A 12,016-nucleotide genomic window follows, 5' to 3' on the forward strand; every position below is an offset into this window, starting at 1 on the left:
ATCCTCTTATTCTAGCCAAATAAGACATTTACAGCAGTAAATACAATAAGTTTTAAATTATAAAATATCAAGGCAACTTAGCATCTTTGTAAACAACTTTATGAATTATTCAAAATTCTGAACAATGTTTTTTTTTTTTATCTGGTGCCAAAATTGTCAAGCTTTAATAAATTGTACTGCAATGAAAGGAAGTCACTTAACTTGTCACCTAATATCAGAGAAGACTGCCAAATTGCAGATATTGTTTTCTCTCCTTTGCAAAAACTATCATTATGCTGACATTTTTGTTGTAATCCTATTTTGAATCTGTCATATAAAATATATATATTGGCATGCACAAGCTTAGAGTGTATAACTGTGTGACTGTGCCATAACCTTCAAATAATATCACCAGGCACAGATGCCTTTTCCTGTAAAATGTATGTCTGGTCACTTGTTAAGACTTGTTTTTAAATGTAATGCTGCAGAGTAGCTATGAGTTCACTGAAACAACTTGTGCTGATGTTGCCAGTTAAAAATGACTAAGCCATGCAGTCACAGTTATTGTACTATTAATCTTCCAGCTTCCAAACTTTATCGTGGTGTACTATTGAAGTGACCTTGTGCTGAACTATAAGATGACAAATAAAAAAGGAAGAATTTAGCATCTCTGGATCTCTTTTCTCAATGTAACACTTGAACATTTTGATGTGGCCTTTGGCAAAAAGAGACATGAAGAACTATTTCTTCCAATAATGGGGGGGTATATATGGAGATAGTGAGAAAACAGATGTGCCCTCTGTTGAAGTATTATTTTAATGTAATCAATATTTAATGCTATTTTTCTTCTAGACTGACTTTCAAATTTATTTGTAGAGAGGCAAGGCTAATGTTTTGACATTTAAAATTAACAATAAGCAATCCAAAGGCATTCTTTTTTGAGAAGTGTACTGCACACAGAAATGGCATTTCAGTCTCCTTCCAGTTCAGTGGGAGATAGTAAAATGTTTTTATCAATTCTCAGTTTCAAGCAGCATTTAATCTCTGTTTGATTCCTATTGGTTTCAAAAGTTAGGATGAATTTTACATATGAACAAAGGAAACCTATATCTGAAACACATGGACTATATACCAACAACATTAATTGAACAAATTGATTATTTGTAGTTTTTCCTTTTAACATATAATGTTACAGAACATTTTTTGTTTCAGTAAAGAGCCAGAAGATCATTTTAAAAATATTTAAGGCAATTTTAGATTTTGTTATTGAGAAAGGTAAGGAATATGTTTTGTCTGCATTTGTGTTTTACCAAAGATTGACTCAGATTAAAAATGCATCGAAAGCTGTTTTGACATCAACACACAAAAAAAAAAAACCCAACACATCTGTGGTGTAAAAATAAACCTTTCAAAAAAGACCAAATTGATGTTTGTGATTTGAATGGATTACTTTTGAAAACCAAAACAGTTATTTGCCAAGACTGCAAATTGTATGTTTTGGAGGAAGAAAACAAGTAAATATAACGGCCATAGTTTTTTTTGGATGTACACATACATTGGCCATCAATGGAGAAAGTGTGCAAACTTGAGCCTGGATCAGAGCCATGATGTTATCTAAATTGATTGTGCTCAGGCTCATTTTGGAGGTAAACAGACCCAGGAAGGCTGTGTGAATCAATGTGAACAATGTCTCTCAGATTTCTTCTGGTTCCCCAAATCACAGACAGGTCAACAAAAAGTCCCTTAATACCTTTCAGGCTTTCAAAGGCAGATGCTATGGACCAAGGATCATGCTTGAGGCTTTGCCTCTAATACATTACCTGTGGCTCAGAAATCGAATACCAGTCCTGAAAGACTCATAATTATGGGACTAGTGCAGAAGAAAATATCATGATATGATTGTCATGCTGTGTTTTCACAGTCAACAAGGCAAACATTCAGAATAGCAGCATCCAAACCAAAAAATAATGCTGAAGAGGTGGTATGACTGGACTGTTATGTCATAACTGTTAGATCTGTAGATTGTTTTTCACAGGAGGGCTGTTGAGTTGCTCCACCAATAAAGGCACTTTGTGAAAGGGAAGGATGAACCCTATTTAGTAACATCAGAGGTTCTAATCTCATCTAGTCTGTTAGCAGGATTCCCCAAATAGACAACCGGTTGAGAGCTGTTGGCATCTGGTGATATTAGGATGGCCAGGGTATCCCCAGCTTTCATGCAAGGGGAACCCCAGAGACTTGCAGAATTAGGATTTGTTGTTGGGGTCAAACAGTTTTTGAGTCTGTCATTGTTGTGGTGGAAAAGTCCTTGATACAGAATATTTCAAATATAAATGATAATTGTGTTTAATAGCTCTTATAGACTTGTAGCTGTTATGATGATAAACTGTATTATGCAGAACTGATTTGTATGATATGCCAAAACATGTACAGTAATTGTCAAAAGACCCAGATAGAATTGGTTGCTAATGGTCATCATCAAAACATTTTATAAGGTTGAAGGGTGTATTTTGTTGGTGTACAGTACATGTTCTGTATGCAAGTGGTCTGCGATTTGTGTTCAGTTCTGTTCAAATTGGAACAAAATCCCAGGATTGAGCTCCAAATGAAAATGATGCTTGAATAAGGCCTTATTTCTCTCTGCTCCATTATTTCAAAGTTACCTTAGAAATTCTTCTCTTCTGTGTTCATCAGTCAACACAGTGAAGACACTGATTGCTTTTCAAGGTTATTCTGTAGCAGAATTATTAAAAATGTGTTAACATTCTCCAAGCATTATTTGCAGGTAGCCTCTTCTGATCTGGGGTTTCTCTTGATGTTGTTCATGCAGATGTATTTTGGTTTTTCAGCTAATATCATAGGGCCTGTAATTGAAGATTTTTTATTTCCCCCTAGTCTGTTTTTTGTAAAAGGGCTACCTGTTGCTTTCAGTATTATTAATACTCTTTGTGAAAACACAGTCATAAAAAAAATCACTAAAGCAGGAAAATAGCAGAAGAGAACAGATGAAACAAGTGGCTCCTTTAATCCTTTATTTAACCAGATAAACAGAGGACAAATGAAAATGTTCTCTGTTTAAACAGCACGGCATTTACTGGAGATATCCTGCGGTATCTTGACATCAAAGTATTGAAGACTAGTGCTCTCTTTTGTTACATTCCTGTCATGGTGAAATGCTTGCTTCCCCAAAAATGTTGTAAATATTCTGTGTTTATGTAACAAATCTAGTCAGGACAGTTAATGTATGCATGATTCTTTTCATTTTGTGATGCTCAGAGATGGTAACAGATTACATTATAGATCATACAGTATGTATTGTATGTGACAAATAGTATCCCAGTAATAGTGTCCTTCAGGATTTGCAAAGTATTTCTTTCTTAAACGTACACCACTGTTGTAGGAAATATTAAGAAATATGCTGCCTTCCCAGTCAGAATACTTTTGGGATTGTTTAGTCCAATAATTAAAAGATCCATGTCTTATTCTCAACGTGTATCGGAGAGGGGGAGGAACAGTAGGATGCAGTCTGTTCTGCTGAATTTCAGATATGTCTTAAATATTGAAAGTGTCTCTAGCTGGGAAGTCACATATCTTATAGTTTCAACAATAGATCCTTATAGTATAGTTGGCTGATCATGAACAGGCTTATTATGACATTAATAAAAGAATGGATTGACAGAGATGGGGATTTCCAGATCATGAAATTCCATTGAGGTGCTTCACAATCAGGATAAGGATCGTGGGTTTTACAGAGATCTTCTAGAGTATCATTTTATTGTTTTATGTAATTATCGTAAATCAAGATAAGTCCGACTTTGTTTTCCATTTTGGCTCCAATATTTTTTTGAGTTTGTTTTTGAAGCTTGCAAGTATAAATATCAAATCTGGAAGTGTTCCTATTGTCCTCTTGGGAAGAAGGAGTCATTTCAAGCTCTTTGGGGTTTTATTTTCCTCTTTGAATACATTATAGACACTCTTAATAATTATTTAATAAATAAAGCGCACCAATAGAAGAGTTGCTCAAAGTTTGTATCTGTTTCTTTGCTGTTACTTGTTCCAACATATTACAATTTTTTAAATACTTTAACCAAGAAGAGAATAATGGCTTTACCAGGAAACTAAATATAAATTACTTGCATTCACAAATCCTCCACTTTGTATGAAATATTGAGGTTGTCTTATCTCTTTGCAGCACTTACTCGTTTTAGCAGCTTCATAATTCTTGCATTTTGTAGAGATCTGTGCTTCATAATGGCTTCTAAGCTCCCTAGCTCCTCACAGACTCTTCATTATTGTTTATGAATTTCAAGGAGTTTGTTTAAACTTATCATTGCTATATTGTTCATGTAGTTTAGGTTACATGACAGTAATGCGTGTATTACTGTTAGAGATTTAGTTGATCCTTTATGTTTTGTTAAAAAGTCACTAAAATCAAAATTATGTCAGCAGCTTTATTTACATTTAAATAAAACTTAAGTAACTAGAAAATATATGTACTGTGCAGTGAGAGTGCAACTATGTCACCCCTCTTTATAAACAATTGCAAGAAACGGTGTATATCTATTACAGCTGCAATGGTGTGAGAACATTCAATGACATTTCTAATGGTTTTCCAAAAGTTTTGTGGTTCCTATGTTTTGCACATATTTTACTTTTTACCCTGTTTATCTTCCTACATGTCTTACAATTAGTGGTTGGAGCTCTGGACTCTGGAAGTGGAGGCCAGGGGTTCAGCTCATGCCCTGCAGTATACAGTAAGTGGGCTTTCAGGTCACCATTGTAAATGAGAATTTGTGTCCAATTGACTTACATGGTCAAATTGAAGGGAATAAAAGCCTTCCTTCTCAACAATACACTGTTACATCTATTTAAGAAGTCAAAGGAGTGCTTTAAAGTACTGTCTAATCTTGTTTATTTATGTTGTTGCCAAATTGCCTTTCGCAACATTGTTGTTATATGAAATATTCTCTTTATGAAACTAACTTAAAAAATATTGATAGAGGTACTCGTTAAACGTTGGATTCTCAGACTGCAAGTGTGCATGTTTGGACAGTATGCCATCATCACATTCTGCAGTACATCTGTATCCATGTAGGAGGATCAGGAAGAACTTTGGAGAAGTGAATTATTATTTTGCATTTGCCTTGTAAAATATAGTAACTGTAGTATAATTGTATTCATATTTATGTACATTTAAATAGGAGAGTACAAGTTAATAGGTGTTGTAGATGTGCTCAGGGTTTCTTTGCATAAATACGATGTAAAACACATGCTACACATGTTAACCAAAGTGCTGTGGAAACCAACTGTATAATTAAGTATATTTTAAAAAAACTCCTCTCTGTTCAGAAATTATCAATCGGTTTGTCAAATGAAGTGGAGCGAGAACAAGGCTTGTTCAGAAGACATGCGTTTATTTTTATGTACATCAAATAAATGGATTAGCAGTTCAAAGAATGAACGGACTGTTTTAGAATATTAAACTGTTATAGTTTTTATGTTCTGAGGTATCATTACTAGAAGGTTTTAGGACAAGTGAAAGCAGGTTTTAAGACACAATGTGCAATATTCAAACAAGAAATGTCAAACACAGTACAAAATGACTTAAAGCACAAAGCAACTTCTCAAAGGACCTTTGAAGTGTAGTTCAGTATTTACTGGAAACATGCTATGGTAAAACGTGGCTGAAAATCTTTGCAGAATACACCAAAGCACTACACCGATGTTCCTTTTCTTAGGAGGAAATGAGGTGAGATGACAAGCTCAGACAAGGCACCAGTGATTCCATGCCTGTGAGGTTGAGCCCAACAATAAGCAAAATTGCTCTTCAGTAACACTGTCTGTCCCCAGTCAACATGTAGGTGAAGCAATCCCTCTTAAAGCTGTCAGCATGCTATAGTTCAGGAAGGCCTGTTGTTATTTACCTGAAACAGGTGTAATTAACTAATCCTTTGTAAATCCCCCAAACCTACCTGCCTTTTATAGCTTCAGTTAATCTCTCTATGCTTAAGAAGACTTCTTTGCCATCCCAAATACATCTGCTATTGAGAACTATTTCGGGATGTCATCAAGGTGTATCTGCACTTTAATAAAGCTTTAGTAACCTGTAACACACTCATGCTTCCTTACTGGGATCATGAAAACAGTGTTTAAAGCAACAAACGGCCCCAGTAGCCAATCATACAGAAGGAACCTGTAATCTGTATTCCTAGTGTTCCAACAATTGCTTTACATTTTGACATTTGTTCACATTTTTATATTCTGATGTTTTCAAACACTTAGCGAACATAACTGTGAAGTGTGAAGATTGAAAATTGTGAAACAAGAACCAAGGATTAATATAAAACTTTAATAAGTGCCTTAAAATCCTCAAGATAACTTTTGTGTAAACTAAAATATGAAAGGGCAACTATTGAGCTACTGACAATAATATCCTAATACCTTCCAACCATTAGTCAGGTATTTTACTTTGTGATTTACTTAATAAGACTGTAATTATAAAAGCTGTACACCACATACAGCAGAACTCTTTTGTTTAGATTGTGTGCAAAGTAATGTTTGTCCTTAAGCAAGGATTTCAACTTGATCTTAAAAATAACTGCTTTTAAGGGCTTTTGCACTGTCACTACAATGAAAATAGACCGTAATCTCTTTAAATTGTTTTTGAAAAAACATTTACATTCAAAATACCATGCATTGAGATGTCTTTTGATAGCCCAGATGCTTAATGATTAAAGGAGGGGTATTCACATAATGTAATATTACTAACAACAATAATAATGATTCAAGATTATGGTAATCTAGTGCTAAAGGAAGACAGAAAAGATAATCAAATACAGTACAAAGACTCAGAAATTGAAGAATGTGGAGCATAAAGAAAAGAGTGGAGCCTGTGGTAAAAAAAACATCACAAAAGAAGTTCAGAAGACTGGCAGTACATGCGTCCTGACTGACATTATAGCCTTTACAAGCTGTGATTATATAATAAGAAGAAGTGATAAGACTTTCTTCAATTACTTGCTTTAAATGTCGCATTTGTTCATATGTCTTTTATGTGTATTTCATAGCCATTCTGTGCAAAGCAGTATAATATAAAACATTTTCTTGTCATACACACAGAAAGTATGTTGTTCTGTAGCAAATAAAGTGAACACTTAAAAATGTTTAGAATATCCTTTAAAGTTAAAGTTACCTGCAAGTTCTTTAGTAAAACTAAAGGTCTATTTTTGAACATCTTTCTAAGAGTTATACTGATATTTTATGTAGGTCTTTGGAGACTGTGCCAAAGAAGTACTTGTTCTGACCAGCTGTCACATAAGCCGCTGGGGTAGGATCAGTGATAATTCCCATTTATTTCTTGCCCTTGAGGGTTACCATGAGACTCATGTTTTGTTAAAAACATCCCGTGTTAGGAGACCCAAACTGTTTGCAGATTACAGTAAGCTTTACTCGGATGACACTGACAGAAGTGTGTGTATGAGGGACCACCATTACCTGATATCCCACTTGGGGAAAGAAGAAAACAGTATTACTTGGGTGGCACACAGACCTACCTTTATAATTACAGGTCTGCATTCTTTTGCTCATGAGAAATCAACAAATTTAGAAACCCAATCTCCCCTAAAGCTTCCTGAATAATATTTTCTTTTGTGGTGGGGGATGTGTTCCAAAATGTTGTTTTTTGGGGGAGGATCACCTAATTTTGAACATTAATTTAAAAAGGGGATAGTAAAGTAATGCATTAACGAGGAATTGATTCATATTTAAATATTCATCCCAAATCCGTCTTGTTCATTTACTGAAAATACATAGAGTCTGGCTAGGCTGGTACAGACTTAAAAAGCCTTGTGGTGTATCGCTACAGTTAATTATAAAGTTTATAATTTGTGTTAGCAGTGTTCATGAAATATGTTTATGCATATTCTCCAATGTTAGGTAGAAATAAATAGGCTTACAGTTTTGGAAAAAGTTACCCGTCTACTCATGCGTATCATAAAATAAGTATTTGATGGTACTGCCCTTCATTGTGCAAATGAAGCAAGTCTCTCACACCTAACATGGATGAGCTCAGCCCTTCTTTCCTGATCCACTCATGGAAACTGGGAGTCTCATTTGGCGACCGGTCAGGGATTGACAGATTAGCAAATCCTCAGGTCTCTTCTTTGCTGTGCATTCACGGAGAGTGTGAACTGAGTTACTGTCTTTTATAACGAAGCTACCCTTTTGGAACCAGTGGCATAGACCTCAACATTTTGTCCACCTGGAGCAGTTACAATTCCCTCACAGACTAGATTGCTGATCTTGTCTACATTATGTAGATATGCATTACTGCCTTAGGCATAAGGCAGATTGTGGCACCAGAAGGTATTAACCACTCTCATTTTCTTGGCACTTTGAATGGCTGCAGAATAAAGTAGTGCTCTGTAAAAAAATAATTTGCTAATGTACACAGTGTATACAGTCAGCTCACTGTGAAGCAGGGTTTCAGGTGTCTACTTCAACAATGCGATACATAGTTTCATGTCAGAAACTCTGACATCAGCGTGGAACAGCATGACTGTTGGTACCTTCATTTACGTCCTTGTTTTCCCAAAATCTCTGCACTGCTTTCAGAACGTGTAGACAGAATCAGTTCATTTTGATTGAGCTATGGAAGACATTCTTAGGGAAACCGAAATACCTGAGTATTTTTTTTTCCATGTTTTAATAGCAGTTCTTCAAACTCCATAATTTATAATGGATATGCTGAACACTGATGGCATTTAAGAAACCAGATAAAGACCAGCTTGTGCACTACAATTTACTGTACAGTGGTACGGTGGTGTTTGTACATGTCTCCACCACAGAAAACAAAAATATAATTGATGAAAATGTGCACTGTATTCAAGGATAAAGCAGTAAGTGACAAAGAACTTTTCCTCTTCTTGCTCCTAACTATGTAATTATCTTTTTGAAGCAATAGCTCAAAAATGGTTAATTTGTATAGTGGTAATCTGTTTCTTAGAACAAAAGCCCTTTTCAAATTAAAATAATTTAGAACTCTTTCCAACATTTTGTATTTTGAAAGGAATGTTCCTCTTTTCTATAGGAATACCCTGGCATGCCTGTGTTTTTTTTCCCTAAATTGTGAAATTTGCTTTTATTGCCATGTTTCTTGCAACTAAAATGTTTTTTTTTCAACCCAAAAAGTTTTTCAGATACCCATGGCTAGTTATTTAAAATTATTGCAGAGGGATATATTTTTTTTAAGCCTGTAATTATATTTCTCTTAGGTGGAAAATTGTTCCTTAAAATGAAATGTAGGTAGCATAAAATGAATGATACAATTGTATATAATTTAGTTTTTTTCTTGTGCATAATTAAATAAATGAAAATTACGAAGAAAAGCTTGCAGGTGTCTTACTTCATGTAGTGATCCTTAGGTTGGAAACTGCAGAGGGGGACCGATACCTGTATACAGTAGGCAGGAAAGGTAAAGAATGGGGGGTAGCATAGGAAATGGATTGTTTTGTATTCATTTGAATAAATTCAAATCCATAAAACATGGTTCCCATTACAAGAGAGGGCAGGAATAGTTTCCAAGCTGAAGCAATTGCAGCTCAGCCATTTACTGATCTTGCTCTCTTGCACAAAGATTTATTGTGGAGATATACCAATACAGTACGTGGGTGAGGAGCAGTGGTTAGATGTTGTGAGATTCAGATTTATGTTTTCTTAAAGCCAAACATGAATGCAGTCCTTGAGAAATGATTCCATTGTTTTGGCCTTGAAATATTCCGGAACATGTTTTCTGATGTTTTTGCGCCTGCCACTGACTCTATCCACATCATTTATTACAAACACTCATTGCTCTGTAGAAGATGATATGGCCTTATTATAAACATTAAGCTGAATAATGAAAGTGGTGGCATACGTACAAGGACACCTTGAAGCAATCAATGTTTTGACAATGGTACAAAAAGTCTTAGAAAACGTATCAGGTATTTGCTAGAGGCTAGTGGCACTCAGGTGGGGGGTGATCTTTTTCAAAAGCACCTCTAAAGTGTTTGTTGAAAACATTATGCGTACAGCGCTTTTAATTATGAAATGTACTGTACCAGTATTTACACCTCTTCAGTCTGGTACTGCCATCAACACGCAACATTACAGAGGAACGATAAAGTTGTACTGCTTGAACAGATTGAACAATTTGTGAGATTTCTCCATGGTAAAATGGTCTAAGCAAATAACAGGTTAACTGTATCTTAAACTCAGATTCTGAAATCTAGGTTTGGAAATTTGGAAATTCTGAGTTGCGAATTGTGAAACTAAGAAAAAGATTGTGTTAATATTTTTAGGTTTGTAAATAATATAGAAAGTGAAGATTCTGTGTGAAAAAAGGTGGTTTTAGGTACGGCTTCGAACAGCAATGCAGTCTTGACACAATAGGTCATAGTAACAGATTCTGTGTCATGGCACAGATCCAGCAAAAGCAGTGCTCAACAGAACAGCAACCATAAATCACAAGCTACTGTCTGAATCCAGGTGTACACAGGTGCTGTACGGTGCAAGTGTTAAAATTTATGTTTGTAAATACGACTCTGTTAAAAATAACCCAGCTTCAGGCATCCTAAGACATGAACACTAAATTCCTTTGTAGTGAAATTGCAATATTTACAGAAAACACCCCAAATAATTTAATTAATGTTTCAGTGTTCCATCCATGGACTTTTATTTTTATGTTTTTGGCAGCCTGTCTGAACAATCCCAAATGTGAGAGACAGATGAAAGTATGTGGTAATTAATGTCATCACTGTGCACAGCTAGTCAGAGGCCTAGCAGATAGTACTCAGTTATTGCAATGATACTAAAATAATTTGTGACTCGTTTACAGGATGTTAGTGTTTAAGCTGCCTAGAAATTTTAAGCATTCCAGTCATAGATCAATCCATTTGGATAATGCTTTGACAAGTTAAACAAATAACATCAATCTAGTGGAACAAGACTCATTTAGTGCTTGAAACTGTTAGGTTGCTACTGTCTATTGGGAAAACACTATAACATTGGAATCTCCTATGACATGAGGCCTGCCTTTTTGGATAGCAGAATTCGCTGCTGTTTCGAGGAAGGTGGGGAGGAGTTTGAGTAACAGTGATGGAAGCCCAGCAGGGCCAATCTTTGTATGCCACAATGGGGCTGGTTCAAAGAGAGGTGCCTATCACTCATGGGGGTTGCTTTAGAATTTGGAGGCCAAATTTAGAAATGAGCAAAACAAGCTTAATTCATTACTTCAGGTGTTAGGCTCAATTCCTGGAGGACCTAGTGTCTTATAGTTTCTGCAAAATTGAACAATTAGGAGAATTATTTTCTTAGTCATATCATGGCTATTTAACATTTTACAGATGAGTACTTAAAACATTGACATTGTTAAAGGTACAGTTACTGATAAAAAAAATCTCTTATGTTTAGATGTATTACAATTATGCAGTTAATATGACTGGGGGCTCAGGTGGAATAAAAACCACAAAACACTACAGCCTGAAGGATACGGGTTTGACAAAAAGCCATTGAATTCTCTTGCAATTAGAAGCCGGCATTTTGGCCCAAGAAAATGCACTGCTGTTTGAGGAAGCACTGTGTGTTTGGGCTGAGAAGTGCACAAATGACAGTGATCCCTAATCCCAACAGATGATGAGCTGTGCATGCCACACTAATCTGTGAGCACAAAACACCCTCTAGCCAGCCAATCCTTTAGACTGTACAGTTCTTTTTTTTCCAAAACAAAACCAAAGAAGTATAATTGTCTTAAAAGTACCATTGTCTAATCTGTAAATTTAAAGTAAAATCTAAAAATTAAACCAATGAAATAGTGTAACATTTAAATACAGTACGATGTACTGGTATGCTTCTTCCTTGAACAGTTGAAAAAATGCTTTTCTCAAGAACAAGCCTACAAAATTGTGAAGTGTTATGTAGAAAGAACTTTGCTGATTGAAAAGGTCACTCACACTCTGCATATATTAGACCTGTAAAAGTGTTAAGTAGCAGGCAATTTAAT

This window comes from Lepisosteus platostomus, chromosome 6 (genome assembly GCF_059453375.1).
Source record: "Lepisosteus platostomus isolate fLepPlt1 chromosome 6, fLepPlt1.hap1, whole genome shotgun sequence".
NCBI lineage: Eukaryota > Metazoa > Chordata > Actinopteri > Semionotiformes > Lepisosteidae > Lepisosteus > Lepisosteus platostomus.